General features: G+C 45.4%; 1 protein-coding gene across 2 annotated transcripts in view; it reads left to right on the forward strand.

The window, feature by feature from the left end:
- The window catches only part of FAM161A (FAM161 centrosomal protein A), a 121,748-nt gene that overhangs the window by 58,797 nt on the left and 39,743 nt on the right, over positions 1 to 23,208 (forward strand). The gene's annotated exons all lie outside the window — the stretch shown is intronic.

The raw sequence follows: 23,208 nt of genomic DNA on the forward strand, positions 1-23,208 counted from the left end.
TGACAAATAACAGTTGCTAGAACCAGTGGTTGCTCTTTACATTCACCAGATTGTTAATTCAGAGTCCAATTCATAAAAACAAGACAAAAAGTCTGAAATCTTCAGATAGATTTCTCCCTACTTTGGGGTAGTAGGTAGATTTTCTACATTGATACGATTCTCAAAAATCGTGTTGACAACTTTGTGGTCTCCTAAGAAGGTTTCCGTCTGAATGCATTAAGCGCAGGAGGCTGTTCTGACTTTGTGGTCACCGGTCTGAATCTTGGGGCTCCAATAAGCCTTTCATCCGTGTGAGGTCGGAACAAAAATAAACACCTCTACTTTGGGGTTCAAGAAATATCTGTGTTCAGTGCCAAGAAAGCAGTGTAGTGGTAAACGTGCTTTACAAAAAGAGATCTATGTTACTCTTACAGTATCCCAGCTACTTGCTTGGATTGTCTATTGGATGGGAAATTAGTAGAAATGTGCATTTGCACATAAAACCCTTTTTAGATCATGCCTGAGACAGGGCATGCACTGTCACTTTAGAGACATTTTGTTAGCTTAAAGTAGGCTTAAAGCCCACCCATTGAATACCATTGGTTGGCTTAATTGTCACTCTTATTGACTTGCTTCTGATTTGTTCACGAGTGCAGGCTTCTCGTTCTCTTCTTCTGTTTGACCCTCTCCTGGAACTTGGCCATAGTACTTGTGTCCGTCCACTACTCAAGTTTTGGGTGCTACTTCTTTGTTTGGTTGAAGTACTCTGTGAGCACATGTGTCTTAGATTTGCTTGCCCCCTCCTGTCCCCTCCTTGCCAATCTTTCTCCTGTTGCATGCCTCCCTCCTACGCCTCCAAGACTGCTTCCATCCTGTTGCTTGCCCCCTCCCACTATCTATTTTGTTGCTTGCACCCTCCCGCTGTCCATGTTGTTGGTTGCCCCATCCCGTTGTCTGTGTTGTTGCCTGCGCCCTCCCGCTGTCCGTGTTGTTGCGTGCCCCATTCGCTGTCCGTGTTATTGCTTGCAACTCCCTCTGTGTTGCTTCCCATCCTGCTGTCTGTTGTTGCTCGCGCCCTCCCACTGGTGGTGGTGGTGTTGCTTGCCCCTTCCCGCTGTCCGTGTTGTTGCTGGTCACGTTCCACACTCCCACCGCTGTACGTGTTGCTGCTTGGCTTCTCCAGCCCTCCGTTTTGTTGCTTATCCCCTTCTACCCTCCGTATTGTTGCTTACGCCCTCTCACCCTCCATGTTGTTGCTTGCATCTTCCTGGTGTCTGTTTTGACCCCCGAATTTCACCCCTCCGGCTGCATCATAGTGCTTTTTTCTAAGTTTCAGCCATGCAATTTGTCATTGCTTTTCCCCCACACCCTCTGTGTTGCACGGTCTACTCCCTCTGTGATGCCTCCCTCCATCAATAGATAAAAAAGCACTGACACCACTGACTATGTCATAGCATTTTTGGGGTAAATTTTCGGTCATGCTGCACAGCAGTATAGCAGTACAGCATGCTGCTGTACAACATGACTAAAAAACTTTGACAAAGCGAATAGCTCTCTTGTAGGCAATACCTATTGGGTTCGGGAATGCTTGCTCAGTTTCACCTCTGCAAGGAAACCTCTTTCCCTATACTCCTATTATACACAGGGGTGTGCTCCCTTCCCCGACTCTCCCTAATAACACAATTGCAGCAGCTTGCAGAAGTATTCCTCTGTGTGCGTCCAGGATAGGGACTGCTACTGAAAAGTTTTGTGAACTTCCACAAGGTATTGCAGGGATAGCATTAACTCCCGCCAGCTGGTCTCACTCCTTTTCCATCCCCTAATGCCAACTATGTCATTCAGAAAAATATAAGTGGGCAGACTTTTTGCATGAGTAACTGAATTTGCATTTGTACTAACCCATTAATCCTTCTTGTGAATCATGGTTTAAATTTCCCAGTGCTGACCAGTTGTAAGGAAGTGGCATGCATGCTTTCTGATGTGATTTCAAAAGAGCGGCATCGCTGACATAGTGAGCTGTGCAAGCACAAGGTTGGCAATGGCAAAAACATTTAATGCCCTAGGTGCACAAAAGGTTTAGCAAATCAAGCAATGCTTATACGTGCATGTGTTTGCAAATGGCGGGGTCTGGGACTTTTTTTTAATCATCAGACTTTGACCCAGAACCAAAGAGAGAAATGAAGAAAAGGAAGAGAAATCTTGGAAAACAGTGGCAAAGGGGGTAAGCCTGGGTGAGGAAGAACCTGCCTGTGGTATCTGTCAAGTCACCAATGTCTCTTGCACTGTAGAAAATACCAGAATATTGTAGAATAGACGAGAACAGTGGAACCTTGCGGTCACAGAGTTCTAGAATGTAGAGGGAGGAGCCTGCATAACCCGGAATAGGCAGTTGGTCTGCTGTGGCTGAGGTGGATGGAATAAACCTGATGCTTCTCTTCACTCTCTCGTTTGCTTATTTTGTAACCGTCTTATCTTGCATTGGACACTGGCGATGAGGACGGGATACGTCCAGGTACACCTCAACATGCACACTATACAACAGGAAAACAGAATGTGGCCGCTCTCAGGAACTCAAGAGTATTCTGGGTAGTATCCTGGTCACACAACTGAGTTCAGTATCGCTGTGTCGAATGGACTCTGTTAGGCAGTGAGTAGATTTGTGGATGGTCACTGTCTGTAAGCCTGAGCAGCGAGCAGAGTGGCAACTGGCAGTGATCGCTGTGGTGACTTAATGGTTGTCTCGTTATGACCCCTGTTCACCACATGAGTTATTGACTTGGGAGAAAACTGTGTGCCAGTGAGATGTGGTGATTTTAACCTCGATCGAGCATGTTGACATTTTGAGAGAGTGTTAACTGATGCCATGCTCCGTTCCCGAAGTCAGCGTCAAGGGGGTTGCGGCTTTCTGATGAGTGTGTGCACTGTGGAGGAATGCCCTCCCATTGTACCACCAAAATTATGCGAATATGAACTTTTGGGAGCGTATCTGATGCATGAGAATTCACCACCGTTAATGATCCTGGCATGCTGGTGGTGCACGCTGAACATGAGAATCAGTTACGCAAGTGGCTACGAACTGATGTGAGCGTGATTGACGCCATGCACAAGCAGCTACGAACTGGTGTGAGAGCGAGGAATACACCACCGTTAACTAATTTCAATTGCAGCACAGTGAGGAGAATTCAGCACCCAAGAACCCGAAGTAGATTCCCACTCCAATAGGACTGTTCACCTTCCTTAAATCTACCTTCCTTGGTGCAATCAGCATCCTTGTTTCTGTGGGGTTCTGCAGGAGCCAGGAGGGAGGAGCATCTGCAAGGAGTAGTGGGAAGACTTTTTCTGTGGTATGCCACCTACTGCCTGGCAGTTGCCACGTTTTGTCCTAAGCCTGCAAGGAGTACTCACCTCCTTGATTTCGGGCATCAGAGCACTCCTATCTATACTGAGCCAGCGCCTCCTGTAGGCAGTTGAGGAACACCACGCTGATGTTGGCAGTGATAAAAAGAGAACAGTAACTCTGTTTGTGACTTTATTGTGCTTTGCCATATACTGCGAGACCTTAGCCTCTACTTTGTTGTGGGGGTAGAGGGGTTGGCGAAAGTGAGTTGGGGAATATTTTATGTGACATCGGAAATGAGTATGCAGAGTGTTACAACTCCATTCGTTTTAACGTCCCCTAGGGAACCACCAAAGAGGTGAAACTAATGGAAAAAAGTCTTGAACAATTATTCCATTGTTTGTGGGCCCAATTTGGGTCTATAGAGGAACATTGCTCTGTTGCAACATTGTCTAAGAGCAGAGATCCTAGAGCATCTACCTCATCTGAGTGCTGATAAATCCAGGGGGCATTAAGAAATTAGACAATCATTTCCTACCTAGGATCAATACGATCATGGAGCGTTATCATTCTGGCAAGCGCTCACAAAAGAAAGGAGAAACAGTAGAGGAATTTGTGTCTGAGTTGCATGAATTGGCAGCCTCATGTAGGTTTGAACCAACAAATGATGAACACATCAGGGACCAATTTTTTGTTGAATTGCAAAATTGAAAGGATACAAGACAAACTTTGCCTAAAAGATGATCCTCTCTTGGGGGATGTGTTGATTCGGGCAAAACAAGTAGAGGACATAATGAGATGTGTGAAAGAAAATAAGCAAGACACTAATAATAAGGAAAGTGTACAAATGGTTGAGGATGAGAAAATGAGGTACAATTAGTTAAGGGCACTCCTATGACAAAGGGCAGGAGTAGTGTCTGCGCCTTCAAGGGGTAATGCTACAGATGTGGGAGGGTTGGTTACATGGTGAACAGTAAGGAATGCCCAGCAATGAAAACCGTATGTTACAAGCGTGGGAGCAAAAGACATTTTATTGCGTGTTGTAACAGTAGCTCTGGTTAGAAGAAACCTGAGAAACAAGGTGTGTCTGAGGTGTGTGAAGAAATTGTACTGCAGATGACAGATGGAGGGTCTAGCAATCACAAAGATGTTGTAAGGATAGAAGACTTCGAGGTTAAGGTCATGTTTGATTCATGATCTACACTAAAAATAATCTCAAAGGAGGTATTTAATAGCCTGTTCAAGAAACAGATGCAGCTAAACAAAATGTATATACACTTGGTGGGTGTATGGTGGCCAGCCAATAAAGATGATAGGATACTTTGTGGGAAAAATAGAGTACAAAAGCAGATCTATAGTATGCAAAGTTTGTTTCATGTAAAGGAGATAACATTTTAGGATAGCCAGCACAAAAAGACATTGGGATTTATATGAATCCCAGTGCTGAACCTCAAATACTGATCCATGATGTTGACAATGATGTAGAGGTGGGTTCTGTTTTTGAGAAAGAACATGCTGAAGTATTCACAGAAAGTTAGGATGCCTCTAATAATATGTGCTCGAGATAAAATTGAAAGAGAAAGCAGTTCCAGTGTCAGTTAAAGTAAGTAGTCTTCCCTTAAGCATACAGAACACAGTGAGAGAAGAGTTAGAACAGTTGTACAAGCTGGAAGTAATAGAACATGTAAATGTAAATGTACAGGAATTTATATAGCGCAAATCACCAAGCGGTTTCTAAGCGCTTGCTTAGGGAACCCGTCCTGGTATTCCCCTGTGAGATAACCCCGGCAGGGTATCCGCAAGGTGAAAGCCAGGCATCCCGCCGCGAGGGGCCGTTGTGGAGATTAAGCAAGCTATTGCCCAGAGTCGCAGAGTGTGAACCCTTGAATCGAGTAGGCACCGGAGCGAGAATTGTCGAGTCCATGGACATTTTAGGACTCAAGACCCAGCTGAGCCGGGAATTGAACCCTGGTCCCAGGCTGACCTCTGCTTCCAGGTCTGCCTCCTCTAACCAGTGAGCCACACTTCTCTGTAGAAGCAACTGAATGGTTAGCACCGGTTGTAGTGGCAAGAAAAGCAGATGGCAAGATTCACCTCTGTGTAGACCTTAGGGCCCTCAACAAAGAGGTAGTTGTTGATAAGTTCCCTTTGCCAAACATAACAGAGATGGTCACAACTGTAGCTGGAGCAAAAGTCTTCTCAACATTAGATCTTCTATCCGCTTATTACCAGATCCGCTTACACTCGACTCAAGAACTCACTGCTTTTATCGCGTCCATGGGGGCATACAAATTTAAACGCATGCAGTTTGGTCTGGTAAAGGCGCAGACTGTCTTTTTGAGAGCCATGTCTAATATACTGTCTGGAATCGCGCTGGTGTTCTTTTATCAGTACGATGTGCTAATATTTGGGTACTCCCAGGAATAACATAATGACAGACTTAGACACATTTTGGACATAATCAGAGAGTATGATCCTACTGTTTGGAAAGTCAAATGTAAACTTCAATGTACTGAAATAAACTATCTTGGACATAAATTCACTTCTGAAGGAGTACAACCCAAGGCAGATCTGGTGAACACCATAATGAAATTAGTGGCACCCAAAACCAAAGTAAGCTGAGATCCTTTTTAGGAATGATAGAATTTTGTAGTAAATTCATCAGCAACTTTGCCAGCCGAATGTGCCATATGCACAAGTTGTTGAAAACTTGGGTGACCTTTGATTGGCATGGGCATTGGAAAGAGAATTTAAAGATGTTAAGAATGCCCTAACTACTGCACCAGACTTGAAAGTGTTTGTTCCAGAAAAAAAAAGAATCATTACAACAGATGCCAGTTCAAAGGGCTAGGGGGCTGTACTTCAACAAGAAACTGAAATAGGTAAGAAAACCAATGTATTTGCCTCAAGAGCACTTGGGCACTCTGAGGTCAGCTATGCTGTAATCGAAAAAGAAGCATTGGCAGTAAACAAGTTCAAGAACTTTATATGGTGGACTGTGTTCAATTTAAGGACAGACCACAAGCAACTCAATGTGTTTACAAAAAAGGGGCTGAAGGCAATTTCCAGTAGAATTAAAAGATGGGTCATTAATGTACGAGAATACACATTTGACGTACAATAAATCCCGGGTACATGTAACTTTGCAGCAAATTGCTTGTCCCGATTGGTTGATGACACGGAAAATTAAGAGAAAGTCTGTGACAGCCAAAGTGAGTATATATAATTACACCAAGAAAATGTGTGTGTTATCACCAAAGTGGAGGTTGAGGAGGAAAATTGAACAAAAGAGTTAGAAACAGATCCCATTCTAAGTAAAGGTCTAGATTTGTTAATCCAGGGGTGGGATGGTGTAGAAAAGAATGAAGAGCGGCTGAGGCCATGTTGGATGCTCAAAGAAGAATTATCAGAAGTAGATGGATACCTCTTCAGAGGCACAAAATTGATACCTAGTGAAAAACTCTGGAGAAAACTGATTGATATAGCACCTGAAGGCCATCTGAGAATCACCAAAACCTGGCAAAGGTTGGGGTTAGACTTTTGGGGGCCTGGGATGGATGCACTGGTAGAAAGCGAGATAAAAAATTGCATAGCCTGCTCCTCCAGTGATAAGGTTGCAAAATTGCACTTTCCACCTATACATTGTTGCACCCTACCGAAAGGTCCTTGGACAGATGTAGCAATGGATATCAGTGGGCCATTGCCAGACGATAAAAATTCCTTATATATTTTAGTTTTAGTCTACTTGTATTCAAGATGGCCAGAAATCAAATTTGTCTCTGACATCAGCTCAACCTCTGTTATAAACTTCCTGTTAGGGGTCTTCTTATGAGAGAGACTACCTAACACCCGTTTAACTGACAATGGTGTTCAGTTTTACTTCTTAGAAATGAAGGAATTTATGTATGTAATGGAATAACACACAAACTTAGTGTCCTATATAACCCAGAAACCAATGGGGCAGTAGAAAGATTTAACAAAACACTCACAGAGGGTTATCAGCTGGCAAGAGCTAATTGGTTGAGCTGGAAAGAGGAAGTGTGGAGGTGAATAGAGGCTTATCGCTTAACTCCTCATCAATCAACAAGTATGACTTCTTTCGAGTTGTAAAAGAGTAAGAAGCCCAATTCTGGACTGGTACCTGGGTGGATGAAATGGCATAAAGACTGGGTGAGGGTTGATGTTGGCCAAAAGTGAAGTTAAAACGAGTAAAACGAGTTAGAGTTGCAGGCAGCCCGCAAGGAGTTTGACAAATTGCATAAGGCAGAGGTTATCGAGTTTAAAGTGGATGATTTGGTAAGAGTGAAAGTTCCAACTGGTAACAAACAATGGTCAACATTTTCTGAACCCATAAAGCTGTTTTGCAATGCGTTGGTCGAGACACAGTATGGTAGAATCTGGAATCTGGGAGGATACTGAAATATTACTGGCCTGGACATAATTCGGAGACACATGAAAAAAACTGTGAAGCAAGGTCAGAAGTGGACATATGAACGACTGTCCGGTGATACAAAATGGAAAAAACACTGCGGTTCTAGTCACATCAAGTGAACGGGTGACTCGCCCCCGAGTTTCTTAAAAGATTACTTAGTCAAGTAATACAGCAACAGTTATTTCATTGTTGTTAAGTTCCCCTTATCATTTGAAGTGTAATGTGGTACTCATGTCGGATTTTAATTCTGGGAAGCCATGATATAAAATCCTTACTTAACTTATTTGTATATTTCGCTTATCTTTTTCAAATACAATATTCACTATTGTGTTTCCATGCTTTCTGGCTTGGAAATCTGAGGAAAATATATTTTTTTGAAAAAAGGAAGATGTGTGGTATCTGTCCTTCACTCGTATTGCTTGCACTGTAGAAAATACCAGAACATTGTAGAATAGACTAGAAAAGTGGAACCTTGCGGTCATAAAGTTCTAGAATGTAGAGGGAGTAGTTTGCGTGCTTCGGAATTGGCAGTTGGTATTCTGTGACTGAGGTGTTTGGAATAAACCTGATACTTCTCTTAACTCTCTGGTCTGCGTATTGAGTTACCCTCTTATTTTGCATTGGACACTGCCATAGTGAGATAAACAGGAAGTGTATTGTGGGAGAAAGAGGCATAAAGACAAGACAATCTAGGTATTCACCAACTCAAGTATTCACAAGGACTGGCTCTTTAGAAAAACTTTAGGGCATTGCGCTTACCCTTTTTCTTTCATTACAAATCAAGCTCTTCAGTAAAGGAACAATAAAACCTTCAAATCAAAACCAAGACTATTGCTCATTACGTAGGAGCTCTGCGACTGCTGCATTGTTTATGCAGATGATCTAAACACAGCTCAGCACTTTCCTTAGTAAAAAGTCAAGCCAATATTATTCTTGCCTATTTCTATATAGCCTTATTGGAAATCAATCCCAAAGTTAGTCTTTCACTGTCTTCACACTCATGCTTAAAAACAGCTGCTTCAATTTGTCTTAAAAATTGGCTCTGGTGTAATGACTGTGTAGGGTGCTTGTGGGCGCACACTTACCTAAAGGTATCTTGGTGCTAGGACTGCCAAAGAAAGAAGTCCCAGGTATCTTTGAAATTGGTGGTATTTGAGGCTTTCCCTAAAGCTCCCATGGTTAACAGTCTTTCAAAGAGGCAAATTGTGGTTGTTCCAAATCTAAGGGACAATAACCTAAATGTCCCTAGCGCCAAGAAAGGAACCTTTGAAGCACAGAATGGTGAACAATGAGAAGTGGCCTGAGCACAGAGCGCGGCGAGGAGCATGATAAAAGTGGCTCACTCAAATGTACTGGGGTTTGATATCGTATCCAGCATGGTGGACAAACACAAAGTACCTTAAATGTATCCAATGAGCCAGAGGCAGCTCTTGAGAGGCACCTGGCACTCATAAACTCATAATTGAATTTTATAGATAGAAAACTAATCTCACTGCCCTGTCATGAAACCTGCTGCAACCTCACAATCATGCAGACAGGAAGGTCCAGATAACAAATATTTCCATAGTGCTATTATAAAGTGTTTTTCTGAATAGGATCGTCTCAACGTCTTGGTCTGAAAATCTTATCTAAAAATTTCAAAACTGAAGCGGTGTCCGCTTTATCAACAAACCTCACAATAGGCCACTTAGTAAATAAGTCTATAGCAACCAAACCAAATTCACTCATGGCACCCAAAGGTCCAATAATATTAACAGCGATGGTATCCCATGGAAGATCAGGAATCAATCCTTCACTCATGCTTGGTTTCAGAGTTCTGAGAGTCTTGTCAGCGGAACAACAAACTTTACAATTCCTTACGAATTTCTCTGTATCTTTATCAACCCCTGGCCACCAAAACATGTTCTTAACAATCACTTTGTTCCTACCAATTCTAAAATGCCCTTCATGACATAACTCCAAAATCTTTTGTCTCAAAGAGGCAGGGGGAATTACTCTGTCGCCTCTAAAAAGTATATTCTTTTCAAGAGATAACTCCATTCTGACCTCCCAAAAGGCTTTTAAACAATCTTCTCTGAAACACTTCCTAGGCCACCTCCTACAGATATATTCTAGAACTTTCTTAAGTTCCACATCCTTCTCCTGCTCCACTAACCACTCTTCATTACTAATGGCAGGAGCTCCAGAATCATGCGCCAGAGCTACATTAAAAGCGCCCCATGGGTCATCTGCACACTCTTCAAGTGGAGAAGGCAACCTAGACAAACAATCTGCAACAAGATTGTCCTTGCCTGGTAAGTAAATCATCTTATATATATACTCTCTCATGCGCATGGATAACCTGGCCATTCTTGCTGAAGCTCCAGAAAAGATGTGGAGAAGCGTGGCTCAGTGGTTAGAGGCGGCAGACCTGGAAGCTGAGATCAGCCGTGGACCAGGGTTCGATTCCCCGCCTCGGCGGGTCTCGGGCTCAAAAATTCCACGGACTCGATAATTCTCGTTCCGGTGCCTACTCAACTCACGGGGTCACACTCTGCGACTCTGGGCAATAGCTTGCTTAATCTCCACTACGGCCCCTCGCGGCGGGATGCCTGGCTTTCACCTTGTGGACACCCTGCCGGGGTATCTCACAGGGGAATACCAGGACGGGTTCCCTAAGCAAGCGCCGAGATGCCTACGGGTAGTCGTGCGCTATACAAGAGCGTAATCATTTCATTTCATTTCATTTCAAATCCCCTCAGACGACAAAATCTTCACCAATGGTCGGTGATCCGTGCGAATGACTATTAAGGTAAAGCAAGGCTATACAGGTGAGTGCCAGGAGGTAGCTCAGTCCAAGGACCACTCCAGCATAACTGCCACTCCTTAACAATCTCCAATACCACATTCCAACCCTGACCTCATGCATTCTATAGTACATAGCACGAGGCCTTAAATGTACAAGAGAAAAAGAACAACATAACATCAATGTTCTGCAGCCTCACAAACATGGTGATTGAAAGCCCCAAGTAAGTTATTAGCATTATGTGGTCTGGGAAGACTCGCCTCACCTCCAAGTCCTGAACTTGTTGCCCGTTCACAATCATCCTGACTGGGAACCCAGATTAAATGTTGCCATGGTGCGTTCTGGATAGAATCGCCTTATCGCCATGTTCTGAACCCTCTGCAGTCTAAAAAATCCTCCTATAGGAAGACTTCGATCACAGTTATTGCATAATGTATTCTGGTTTTATGGACAATATGAAATGTGAAGAAATGGCGCAACAGCAGACAACAGAAGAGAGCGCCACACAGTTATACGTGGTATACCCTAATAGTTAGAATCTCCTCCCTGCTATGTTCTGAAACCGCTGCTGCCTCAGATTCCCACTGACAGGAACCCCCAGATGTTGCCATAGTGCATTCTAGGTAAAATTAACCGCCACCCCCGTGTTCTGAACCCGGTGCACACTCAATACTGCTGTAAGCCCCAATTAAGTTATTGTCATAGTGTATTCTGGGTAGGATCGCCTCACCGCTATATTCTAAACCTGCTGCAGCACCAAAATAGCACCGATAAGAAGCCCTAGATAACCAATATTGCCATAGAGTATTCTGGATAAAATCCCAGCTCTCACCACACATTCCCAAAGATACTGGGCAACAAAAGGTGGCATCTTCCTCAACAGTCTCATGTGATAAAAACACGCCGGGACCCAAGGGTTCACATGTATAATCCATCTTCAGAGGCGTGTTTCCTATTGTTAGTCTCTGTGCCCATACAGAAAGCCCTGAGGTTGTTTCTTAAGGCAGCCTGCCGCCGTCTGTAACCCAGATCCTTTTCATCAAAAACCGGAACACCATTTATTTCCCTCTTGCGGGTTTTCTCACTGGCTCAAAACAAGCTGCAAATAGTGCCAGGCAAGGAGTTAGTTTAAGAATTGTATTTTATGGTTTATTTACATTGTTTCAAACATTAAAATGCAGTGTGAGTGCACCACAGTCCCTGCACCGGTATCAGAGGCTAGTTCATCCCCAGTTCACACTGTTGTCCTTTTCCAGTCTGTGGTGACAGATGGTTCTACCCCACAAAGCTCTAAATAAGCTTAACAATGTTTTGGATTACAGGATAGCAGGTATAAAGTTCATTTGGCTGAGAGGTCATGAAGTGCCCTGCTGTCTGCTGAGGCGAGGGCTACAGTTCACAAGACTGTTAAAAACAGCAGTCGAAGTGCATTAAAACCAGTAAGGGAACCGTGATGCACTGCGCAATGGGGGTGGGGCGTATCTAATAAAAACAAAATATGCTGTAACATTTTTTAGTCTTTCATTTTCAGGCATGTAAATACAAAATAACAGCTTAAATGTAAATTAAATGAAAGTTAATCATTGGGAAATGCACTATCGTACTTTATGAAATCTCTATTAGTTATGGCACTGCAGAGGTCTGTGTCTGTAACCAGAGAGCCACGAAATTGAATCCTGGTTGAAGCAGTGGAGAATAGTTAGGGGCTAAAAGGCCACTTGGTGCAGGGACCTGTTACGCCCCTTTAAAAGCACACACTTCGCCTCTCAGCTGGTAACTCCTTTCCAATACCACTCAAAAAGAATATATCTGTCAAGGGATTCCCTTAAAGCCAATACCAGTTGTGCACATTAACATTTCTTACAAGAAGCAGACACCCTGGGAAGAAGGCTTGTTTAGCTGTCATCCACGCCCTCGGTTTCACAGCACAGGAGACTCCCTGCTTTTCACTGCAGCTGAAGCATTTCTGCTCTCGGAATTAACTGTCCCGGGATGGTTGTCTTTTCACAGAAAGTAGGAGAACTGTAAATAAAACAATCGGTGGGCACGTCGTGGTTCCCCGATCCCGCCCACTTGGACCACTGGTTAACACAGACCATATGCAGCTAACGCATTAAAGGGACTTTCGGCGAATGATGTCACAGTAGATCTCAAATCCCAGCTCATTGTGATCAACCAAAGGAACATTCTAGAACTTCGATTAGTGGGGACAGTTAGTGATGCAGGACTGGGTAAAGAGTGTCTTTTTTTCTATACTGCATGGTCCCTTTAACAAAAGTTGTGTAAAAGAAAATCAACAACCACTTAGTCCCGTTGGTGGTTCTGAAGTGTCTCGTCTCTTGTCTCCATCAATGCATGTATTTCTTCTAACCATGTAAAACCTTTCTTTAGCCAGCCCTTTCCATATTTTATGTTGTGACGCGTAATGCATGCAGTGGTTGAAGTACATTAAAAATAGTATGGGAAATGTAGTCTTAAGTGCTACGGTGGTGGGGGTCAAATACATGGCCGAAGAGCAAAATATTCTGTAGCAATATTGTTGGTCTTTCAGTTTATGAAAAATAACCAGAAGATGAACTAATCAGTGGAAAATGCACTATTTTACATGACAACACCTCTACTGTTTAATTTGATCACTGCAGGTGTCTCTGTGACCGGAGACCCACAGAATTCATTTCTCATTGGCTCAGTGAGGAATAGTGACTTGACTATTTTTGGTGCTAAAAGGTGCCTCCTGCCTGTGACAGAAAAAAGCACTGTGACTGTGACTATGTAAGTCATTATGATAGACTTGCATTACACAGTACACGATAGGCTGCTGCAAAATGTGCAAAAAGATTTAGGGTTTAGATGAAGTATTTTTCAAAATATCAATTTCACTTATAAGCAATTAGACTGTATTTTGTACAAATGTTTTTTTTTAAGTGTCCCTTAATAGCAGGCACTCCAGAACTTGCCTGCTAACACCGTTAACAGTGCCTCTCAAAAAGACTAAACCTTTGTCATCATAAAACTTCAAATGATTCAATCAATTAAAGCCAAATCTGGCTTCCTTCCAAGCAGCTTTTATGTTTCCAAATTAATCACTTGCACACATTTTCATTTCTTCCAGGGAGCAGGCATCCTGGCGAAAAGGCTTGTTTCTTCTTTAAATGCTCCACAGCACAGGAGATCCCCCCCACGCCCCCTCTCCCTTTCAGCCGAGGCAGCTTAAGTGTTGGAATTAACTGGGGCGGATGTCTTTATCAAAAAGTCAGGGAACTGGTTTTGTTAAATTACAAAAAAGCCAGGCAAGTTTGTTCCCCTTAGGTCCTCCCCACTTTAACCTGTGAATGCTTAAGGCACTGGATTTGCAATATTTGCTTCTTTTTGCCACATCACAACAAATTTCCCAACACTGATTATACAACTAACCTGAACTAGCACCTGCCACCTCGAGGACCTAACGGCTGACGGGGTAAACATCGTAAATTATACTATTCCAACATCCAGCGCCCCCCTACCCCCCCTACAGCAAGTCGTTGTAATGACTTGCGTTGTAATGGTTTGCGATGAAACAATGCGGTTTTTGTAATGGCATGCGTTCTACACACATGCGGTGTAACGTGGCCTATTCGCTGACAGTGATTCACGGGATCTAGTTAGGTGGACATTCACACCAATAGGTGTTACCTAAAATTGTGGAAAATCCGCTATTAGGTGAGATTTCTCTGTAATTGCATGTTTATGCTTAATTGTGAGACCGTCTAATGGTACTAGGGATGGGGCTTTGGAGGTGTTGTCAGGAAGGCAGTAAACATCCAAATAATTTTAGTTTTGTGAGTTGTTGACACTCGGTATCAGCCGCTACATGTAGTGACCAGCACGTCTGTAGAATATGCACAAACGACATATGAAAAACTCTCCCCTGCCCTCATATTTTATTGGTGGGCAGAGCAACGTTTTTTTTACATGTAGAAACATTTCCCACTCCAAGTAAAGCACATGCAAATGTAGATATTCCTTACTGTTGTGCATTGTCCAACTGGCACAGAAATGTGTATAACGCAGCAAGAGTTCAGGTGAAATCGATAATTAATGAGCACGGCATGGATTTTTACCATTCCCCTAAAAGGCGGAAATCTGTACAAATTATAGGTGGTAACTCATAATTTATAGAATTCAGATTCTTTGTTAATCTATTTCTGTTTACTAACTTAAACTGTCACATTCACCATAACTTTAGCGTGAAGTGTTTTAAAAAAAGAACATAGTCATAAATATGTGTCTGAAAACACAGACAAGCTCCATCTGTCCTCTGTGATGTAACATAGAATGCAAAAAAGCTTGGACCATTTCTGTTTGTTTTGTATACATGATATGGATTGCTCATAGCCTAGTATAACTGTCACCTGGAAACCGTTAGGTGACATCTTGGAGTACTCTGATTATTATTATTATTATTATTATTATTATTATTATTACTGAGTTTTATATTGCGCCTGGTTACCCTTGGGCATCCCCGCGCTCTTCCAGAAAAAAACAGAGGCACCATAACAAAAGACAGAGGCATTAGGCAGGGAACAGGTGGGTCTTTAAAAGTTTACGGAACCGTAAAAAACTCGTTTCAGAGCGTAGGGATAACGGAAGGGCGTTCCACAAAGTTGCAACGTTTATGGAAAATCTTCTGCCGCCAGTCCTGGCCTTCCTTACTCTCGCAACTTGTAGCAGATGTTGGTGATCCGAGCGCAAGGTACGAGGGGCCTTATAGGGTTGGACCATCTCCCGTAGGATAGGTGGCCCTTTGCCCTGCAGGATTTTGTGGGCCATGCAGAGTGCTTTAAAATTCACCCTCTCTCTGATGGGAAGCCAATGAAGCGCCTTAAGCGCCGGACGGGCAGATTGGCGCCTGGGCAGATCCGTCAAAAGCCTTGCAGCAGCATTTTGTACTTGCTGCAGTTTGTTTAGGGTTGTTTCTGGAGCCCCCAGAAACAGCGCGTTGCTGAAATCCAGCCGTGAGATGATGAGTCCCTGGATTAGCAGCCTCCTCGAAGCCATCGGGAGGAGAGGTAGGATCTTCCGGGCAGACCGGAGCAGACCAAAACACACGCCTGCTGTCTTTTTAGCGTGGGTCCTAAAAGAAAGGTCCTGCTCTAGCCACACCCCCAAGCTCTTAATCCCCTGTTTGGGGGTGGGTGCCACTCCCAGGCAGCTGGGCCAGCTGCTCGATGAGAGGGAGGGAGGGGAGTTCCCCAGCATCATCAATTCGGTTTTCGAACCGTTAAGCTTGAGTGCAGAGCTGCACATCCACATAAAGATCTGAGATAAGCAGGTGTGCAGCCGGTCGGGTTGGTTTGCCGCCTGGGGGAGCCCTACCACCAACTGGGTATCATCAGCATAGCTGATGATCTTGATACCCAGTGGCAGCACCACACTCTCCAGTGGGGCCATATAAATGTTGAACAATGTAGGGCTCAACGATGAGCCCTGTGGCACACCACACTGGAGAGGGACAGATGATGATTTCTCTTGGCCTTCCCAGACCTCAAACGTCCGGCCCTCCAGAAATGACGCGAACCATTTCAGGGCCATCCCGGAGACCCCCACCTCCGCCAGCCGATGGAGTAACACCTGATGGTCAACGGTGTCAAAAGCCGCACTGAGGTCCAGGAGGATCACTGCCACCGATCCCCCTGAATCCAAAATGCTCCTGGCATTCTCCACGACTGCGAGCAGGGCAGTGTCCGTCCCCTGACCGGGGCAAAAAACCCGTTTGGGAATCACCCAGGAGGGAATTGGATTCCAGAAAACCCGATAGGCGCTTGTTCACGAGTTTCTCCGCCACCTTGCTAATGCCGGGGAGCAGAGAGATGGGCCTAAAATTAGCAAGGTCGGCGGGGTCCAGGCTAGGCTTCTTCAAGAGGGCCTTGACAACCGCTCCCTTCCAACTGGGGGGCACCACTCCTTTGGAAAAAGAAAGGTTTATACGGTCAGTCACCGGGCCTCCGATGGTAGGGGTGACCTGCTTCAGGTATTTCATCGGTACGGGGTCTCGCGGGGTCCCACTCTTCACAGTCGCCATAACCCCGAGAACTTCCTCCACCGTGACTAGACCAAAGGAATCCAGCTCCACTGACCGCGGTCCGGGTCGAGGCCCTGGGCTGCCACCCGAGTGTGTCTCCTGGGCTAGCCGAGGAAGAGATGCCAAGATGTTTTCGACTTTGGTCTTGAAGAAAGAAGCCAGTTCGGAACATTTCTCACGTGGGTTGTCGTGAGTAACCGGGGGTTCGGGAGTTTGCAGGAGTTCTCTGATAACCCTGAAGGATTCCTTCGAGGAGTTAGAAGAGAGACCTATTCTCTCCTCGAAGAACACAGCTTTCGCTGCCTTGGTGGCAGATTTATAGGTACCGAGAGCCACCTGATATTCTGTCCGGCTGTTTTCACTCCAATCCTTCCTCCAAATCCGCTCCATCCTCTTGCAGCCCTTCCTAAGTGTTCTCAGCTCTGGTGTATACCAGGGGGCTGATCCCACTCTTCTACCCCTAGTAAGTAATCTTTTCTTCGGGAGAGTGGCATCAAGCGAATTGGTCAGCCAGGTGCTAAGATTCACATCGGCTACCAGTGGATCAGACCCAAGGAGGGGCCGGGACGACTCCAAATGTGTTGCCCAAATGTCCACTGGAAGCCTAGACCAGGCTCTTTCAACCGTAAATACCCTGGGGGTTGATGCCACTGAGACATCAAGCTGCCATCGGGCCGGGACCATAAAGTGGTCTGTCCAGGGCAGAGCCAACGCGGGCAGTACTTTGAGGCGATCAGAGTTTGAAAATATAGGATCAAGCAGATGTCCCTTCACATGCGTTGCACCCGAGTTGGCCAGGCTGATCTCAAACGCCTTAAGGTCGAACTGCAGATCTGCACCCAGAGAGCCAGAAGGGTCGTCAAAGTGAATGTTGAAATCCCCCAATGCCACAAAGTTGGCAGTAGAGGAGGCAAGGAGCGCGACCGTTTCAAGGAAGGAGTTGATAAAATTGCCCATAGTCCCAGGGGGGCGGTAAATAAGAAGGCCCGCCAAGGACACCGTAGGCGACAGATGTAGGGAGAACTGACAGCTCTCGCAGTCGCTCAGCCCTCCATCTTGAACCTTACACACTAACGTATCCCTGTAAAGGATGGCAATTCCTCCGCCCCGCCCCACAGGTCTGTCTAGATGGAATATAAGGAAGCCTGGTGGAAGTGCTCTAACCATGTCCGGGCCGGAGCATGAGGAAATCCAGGTCTCCGTTAGGAATAGAACATCCAATTTATGATCCAGAATAAGAGAGTTAATTTCGGTCGCGTGGTTGGGTAGAGAGCGACAGTTCAGCAAAGCTAATGATAACCCAGAGTTATCCAAATCCGGATTGCAGGCCCCACAGGGGAGGAACGGGTATCCGTCCACGTAAACAAAGCTACAAGTGGATGCAATTATTTATATTTATTGTAATTATTATGGATTATGTAGCTTGATGGTAATGATCATGGCACCCGGGACAGCCAAGAGGAAAGCTCTGGTAAAGAGAGCTCATCTTTAATACAGTTATTACCAACGGCTTTTAATATTTATGGGCAGTCATCAGAAATGTTATAGCAACAAGTAACATGACTTTCATATTAACCACAAATGTCGACGTGCTACATATGTATAGAGAACGGAAGAACAGGGCCTTTATTCGTATATCATATAGTCAGACATGAAAAAGTACACTAAAAGGGTGTCAGTCCGAGTTCTACAGTTGCAAGCGAGGAAATTAAATAGTGGATGCTGTAAATGGGTGTCGGATACCAGGCATGAACTTTTGTTATTCTGAGCGCATAATGCATTCCCATTGTGACCATCTCTGAGGGATGTTTGGCTGAATTCTCTTGGTGGGCTCCACAGCAGTTAAAGTACACTTTTTAACATCATCTGACTGGACTTGCAGCGAGTGAGTCCACCTTACTCAAACAGGATTCAGATGGAGTTTTCGGGAGCATCAGAGCACGGACCCCCTCCTCCCCGATGACCATGGGATTCTTCAGTACTGGTTTCACACCTGACTTTTCAGGAAAATATTTCATGGATTACTTCCACTACAACTTTCATCAAATTGGAAAACTGTGATCCAGTCCCTGATATTGTGGAGATTAGACTCTGAAACTCCCTTTTTCGGTGTCTTTCCCAGTTTATTATTCATCGCTAAGAATCATACAAAATGCTACGGACCGGTTGATTCTTGGACTAAATAGGAAACCCCATGTTTCCTTTCATCTGAAGACATTTAGCTGGTTGCCCAATCATAAACGAGTTTTGTTCGAATCACAATGTGTATATAATGTAGCTATTTACCATACTGCACCTAGATACATAGAAGATCTTTTTGTGCGGTGCGATCCCATAAAGCCTCCTTGTTTAGAATCTAACCATCTTCATAAGTGTTAGTGTAGGAGAGTAGGGTCTGCTTCTTATGGTCACCCCCACTTTTTGCTCTGATATACTGGTTTCTCTACTTTAGTGTGGCTGTGGGCCTGCTAATCAGACCCACAGCCCAGCTGTTCTCTCTCTAAATTCATACCATGTACTTCAGGTACATATCCAATTGGGTATTGGTTCACCTTTGTGAGCCCCTGTATAGTGTACCATAGGTACCCAGGGCATAGGTGCATCCAAGGCCTACCAGGGGCTGCAGCATGTATTTTCCACCCCTGGCTGGCCATCCACATTGACACAACTGGCTGATCACTCAGCTGGGGCAAGGTCGTGTAATCACCCCTTGCTTAGGTATAGTATCCCTATACCTACCATTACATATAGACACATATATACCTATAAGTCACTCCTAAAGCAGGCCTCGACAATCCTGAAGGCAGAGTGCTGGGTTTTATGTGAGATGGTGCTCTAGCATGAGCTGAGCCTGTCTGCAGCTTTCAGAACCATGTCCTTATAGCTGTTCTATGATATAGCTATAAGATATACTCTTAAGTGCATTATAATCCTTGTGGTTAATGCTAACTTTGGTTTGGTTTTATCAAAACATGTTGTGTAAGGTGTCATACGCTTTCGAATACTACCCCCTCGCCAGTTCTGGCGACGGGGGTAGCATTCCACCCTTCTAGAGGGAGAAGACATGTAGTTGTAGCTTTACCCGGTTAAAGTTAAACAGAGCCTTAGCATCACAAAATGGATGCAGCTGCCACAGACACAAGTCTGACCTCCTGCAGCTGGGAGCCCTTCCAGCGAGGGAGGCCTGGACAATAGATTTCCTGCCTTGGGAGGTGCTAGCACCTCCCCAGACAGGCTATAGTGTATTGGGGCAGGGTGGGTTGAATGAACGGAGACACTGCCTGGGGCACACAAGGTGCTCCATGCATAGCCCGGTTCAAACCAGTGGCTGGGGCACTCCAGCCCCAGCTCTGGTGCAAAACTGGACAAAGGGTGTAACCACCCCCTTCCCTGGTCCCACCCATAGGAGGGACCTAGCAGGTAATCCAGCCCCTTTAATCAGTATAAAGCTAGGAGCTGAGTCTAGAGACTTTAGATTATCCTGAACTGAAACTCTGAAACAAAACTCTGGACCTTCTACTGCAACTAGAAGACTGAAGAATCTCCCTTGTGGTCAAGGAGTGACCACCCTGTGCAAACAGGCACCACCTAGCGAATTGCCGGTTTGCTTTGTTGACGCTCCCGGAGGATCCAGACGACTCTGCTTCACAGGACTGGACTTCCAGACTTCTCGGACCCCGACCCACACCTCCAGCAAAGCTGAGACCCGTGGCAAACACGAGAGACGTGTGACCGGACACCTGGCCATTTTGCTCTTTGCTAAACTGTGCAGCTTCTGAGGCGTCCTCGAAGTTGTGCATTGGGACTTGAGAAGCCCCAACCCCGAGTCGTAAGTGCACCGAAGCTCAGCCCTCCACACTCCACGAGTGCCGCGTGGGGCCTGCTCTTGCATTTCCTCTCGACGCGTCTTCGCGGTTGCTAGCCCGCTGGCTAGTGGCCATCTTGAAGACTCCATTTTGAAACAACGCTGCTTGCCTGGTTGCTCTGGGCTTGCTCTTGCTTTCCTGTAAAGGGGAATCTCCACAGACCTTGCTGGTTGTACAAGAAGCTGATCTTCACTTCGTGTGTGGGTTGCCTTTGCCAAAGCATGTTGACTCCAATCCGGAAGCCGACACTGCCAACAGCGAGAGCCTTCGTGGGACAGTCCGTATCCAGCTCCTGGTCGTCATCAACGCCTCCTGGTCCACGTGGCTGCAGAGACAAGCTTCACCTCTTCACCTGTTTGCAGCTGGACATCTCCTGGTTCCTTCCTGGTCACTGGCTAGTGACCCAGACTCTGTCCCCTCTGCTTTCAGGTTCTTCACTTCCTCGATCCACCCTTGGATCCATCCGGACATCTTCCTCCTGGTCGCCTGCAGCATCTTCTTGCAGCTCTCCATAGGAATCGACGACGAAACCCGACACGACTTCACACCTATGCACCCGGCTTCCCTGGGTGAGGTAATTCGAATACTCCGGTGCTCCCGTGGGTAATAACTATCCAAGTGTCCTGTTTTAACTGGGTTTACCCGCAAGTCCTCCCGGACTGTCCAAAATCAACTAGTTTCCAACTTTTACATTCCCATTGAAAGTCTATGAGAAGTCGTGTGTGTGTTTAGACACTGCACACACATCCTGTGAGACTCCTACTTCCTAACCTGTGGTTGTTCAGTGTAGTCCCAGCGATTCCCTAGGCCCTAGTCTTATTCACCTGTTCTGAAGTGGTTCTTATACCACTTATTTAGTATACGGTTCGTGAGGCCCCTAGGGCAGAATTGTATTTGTGCAACTTATAGTATGCTTATTGAGTCACTTGCGCTGTATCTCGAACTCTGACCTCATAAAGAGTGCAGAGTGGTTGTGTTAGTAATAAATACATATATATTTTATATATACCTTGTGTGGTGTCCTTTCATTTGGTATTCAAGGGGTTATTATTAGTAAAACAATTGGCTTCACATGCTCTCTGAAGTGTTAGCCTAAGACTGCTTTGCCCATGCTACCACTAGGATAGCTGGTCTATAAGGTTGACTTTACAACCATCACCATAAGGGTTGTTTGGACTGATACAGGGTGCCCACTAGAATAGTGGACATCACATATCAGGCCAACTTCTCACAGTAAGCGCCTAGAAACCCACCTGTTTACAAGATATGTGGTTTGATTGTTGCAAGGCCTATTTAAGTGCCAAAAGTTCAATCAACTAAGCACTGTTAATTTTGTGACTTGAAATGCCTGAGCAATGAATATAGTTTGCAGCAGATGAGAAGGGTGCGGGCGGTGTGTGGACTCAACTGGGCCTCAGAGCTAGCTGCCATGCTCCAGGAATAGGTTGGGGGGAGCACACATGCCGTTCACACATACGTCATCTGGCTCCCTCAAGCTCCGCTGTTAAGCCCCTTAGCCGATGGCTCCGACTATAACCTGGCATCACCAAGGGCTTTTCACAGCATGGAGGCACAACACAAGATCATACTTAACATCATGTGTCACTGTGGCATCGGTGACATCAGCCTCCATCTTGCTTATGACAGGGTGTGTGCATGCTGTGCTCTGTCTCCCCGGTTCCACGCTGGGATTCCACTATGTTGAGAGAGAGCCACGTTGTTTCAAGATAGTCCCTTATGGCCCTGTGGTGTCAACCCCCACAAGCTTCGCAGGATCCCAGAGGATGAGCCTCGTCCTGCACCTGTTGACCCTCCCATCTATGTGGAGAGCAAACAGTAGGCTTTGCGCCGCCGACCCCGAAATTCAGGCAGCAGAAAGGGCAGTAACCTACACTGCTTGAGAAACCACTTCTATAGCTGCCTCTACTGTCTGTCAAGGCACCTCCGCATGAACTCAAACCTAAAAATGTATGTATCATTCTAGAAATAAACCAAGGAATATGGGCGTTGGGTTGGGTGCAAGGGGCTGATATTCCTAAGCTTGGTCCTGAGTAGGCAGGCCAGAGGGGACAATGCAAGTAGCCAGGCCAGCTAACATTATTTTTCATGGGAACCTTGGAACTAAAAAGCCCACTCCTGTGAAATAAGCACCAGGCGGTGCTCACCGTGAACCACTGACCCAATTTAATCACGACCGGATGCATGTGTTCAGAACTGAGTAATTATTTTCTCCATGGTGTTGGTGCGGGGCCCTTGGAGTGTGACTCTACAAGAAGGTGGAGCTAGTCCCAAAAGGAGCACACACTAAGTTTGTTACTACTTTAATGTTTTGTGCCTTCTAAGATTATCTGCCGTTTTCTTCCTCAACCCTTGCCCTCATTATGAGGCATCTGCCAGTGTCAGTAGTCCTAGCCATATCACCCGCATCTGTCCATATAGGCCAAGTGACAGTCTCCAACAGGCTCAAAAACAATGAATGGAGCCCTGTCCTCTGTGGGAAACTGGCTGAAGGACATTGGGAGTTAGCATTGTGTGTATGGTGTTGGTGGACGCTAAAAGTAACCGAGTAACCACTGATATCTTCTAGATAAGCAAGTAAATCGTGCTAAGGTGTTGTTTACAGGTTGCTCTTCTCAATAAGGGAGGGCTGTTGTGGCTGAACTATAGCTAACCCTTCACAAACCCTCCTTGGGGCATTACATCTTATTCTACATTTAACTAACATCTCCTCTTAGGGGCCGAGGGTGA

Source organism: Lissotriton helveticus, chromosome 6 (assembly GCF_964261635.1).
Source record: "Lissotriton helveticus chromosome 6, aLisHel1.1, whole genome shotgun sequence".
Lineage (NCBI taxonomy): Eukaryota > Metazoa > Chordata > Amphibia > Caudata > Salamandridae > Lissotriton > Lissotriton helveticus.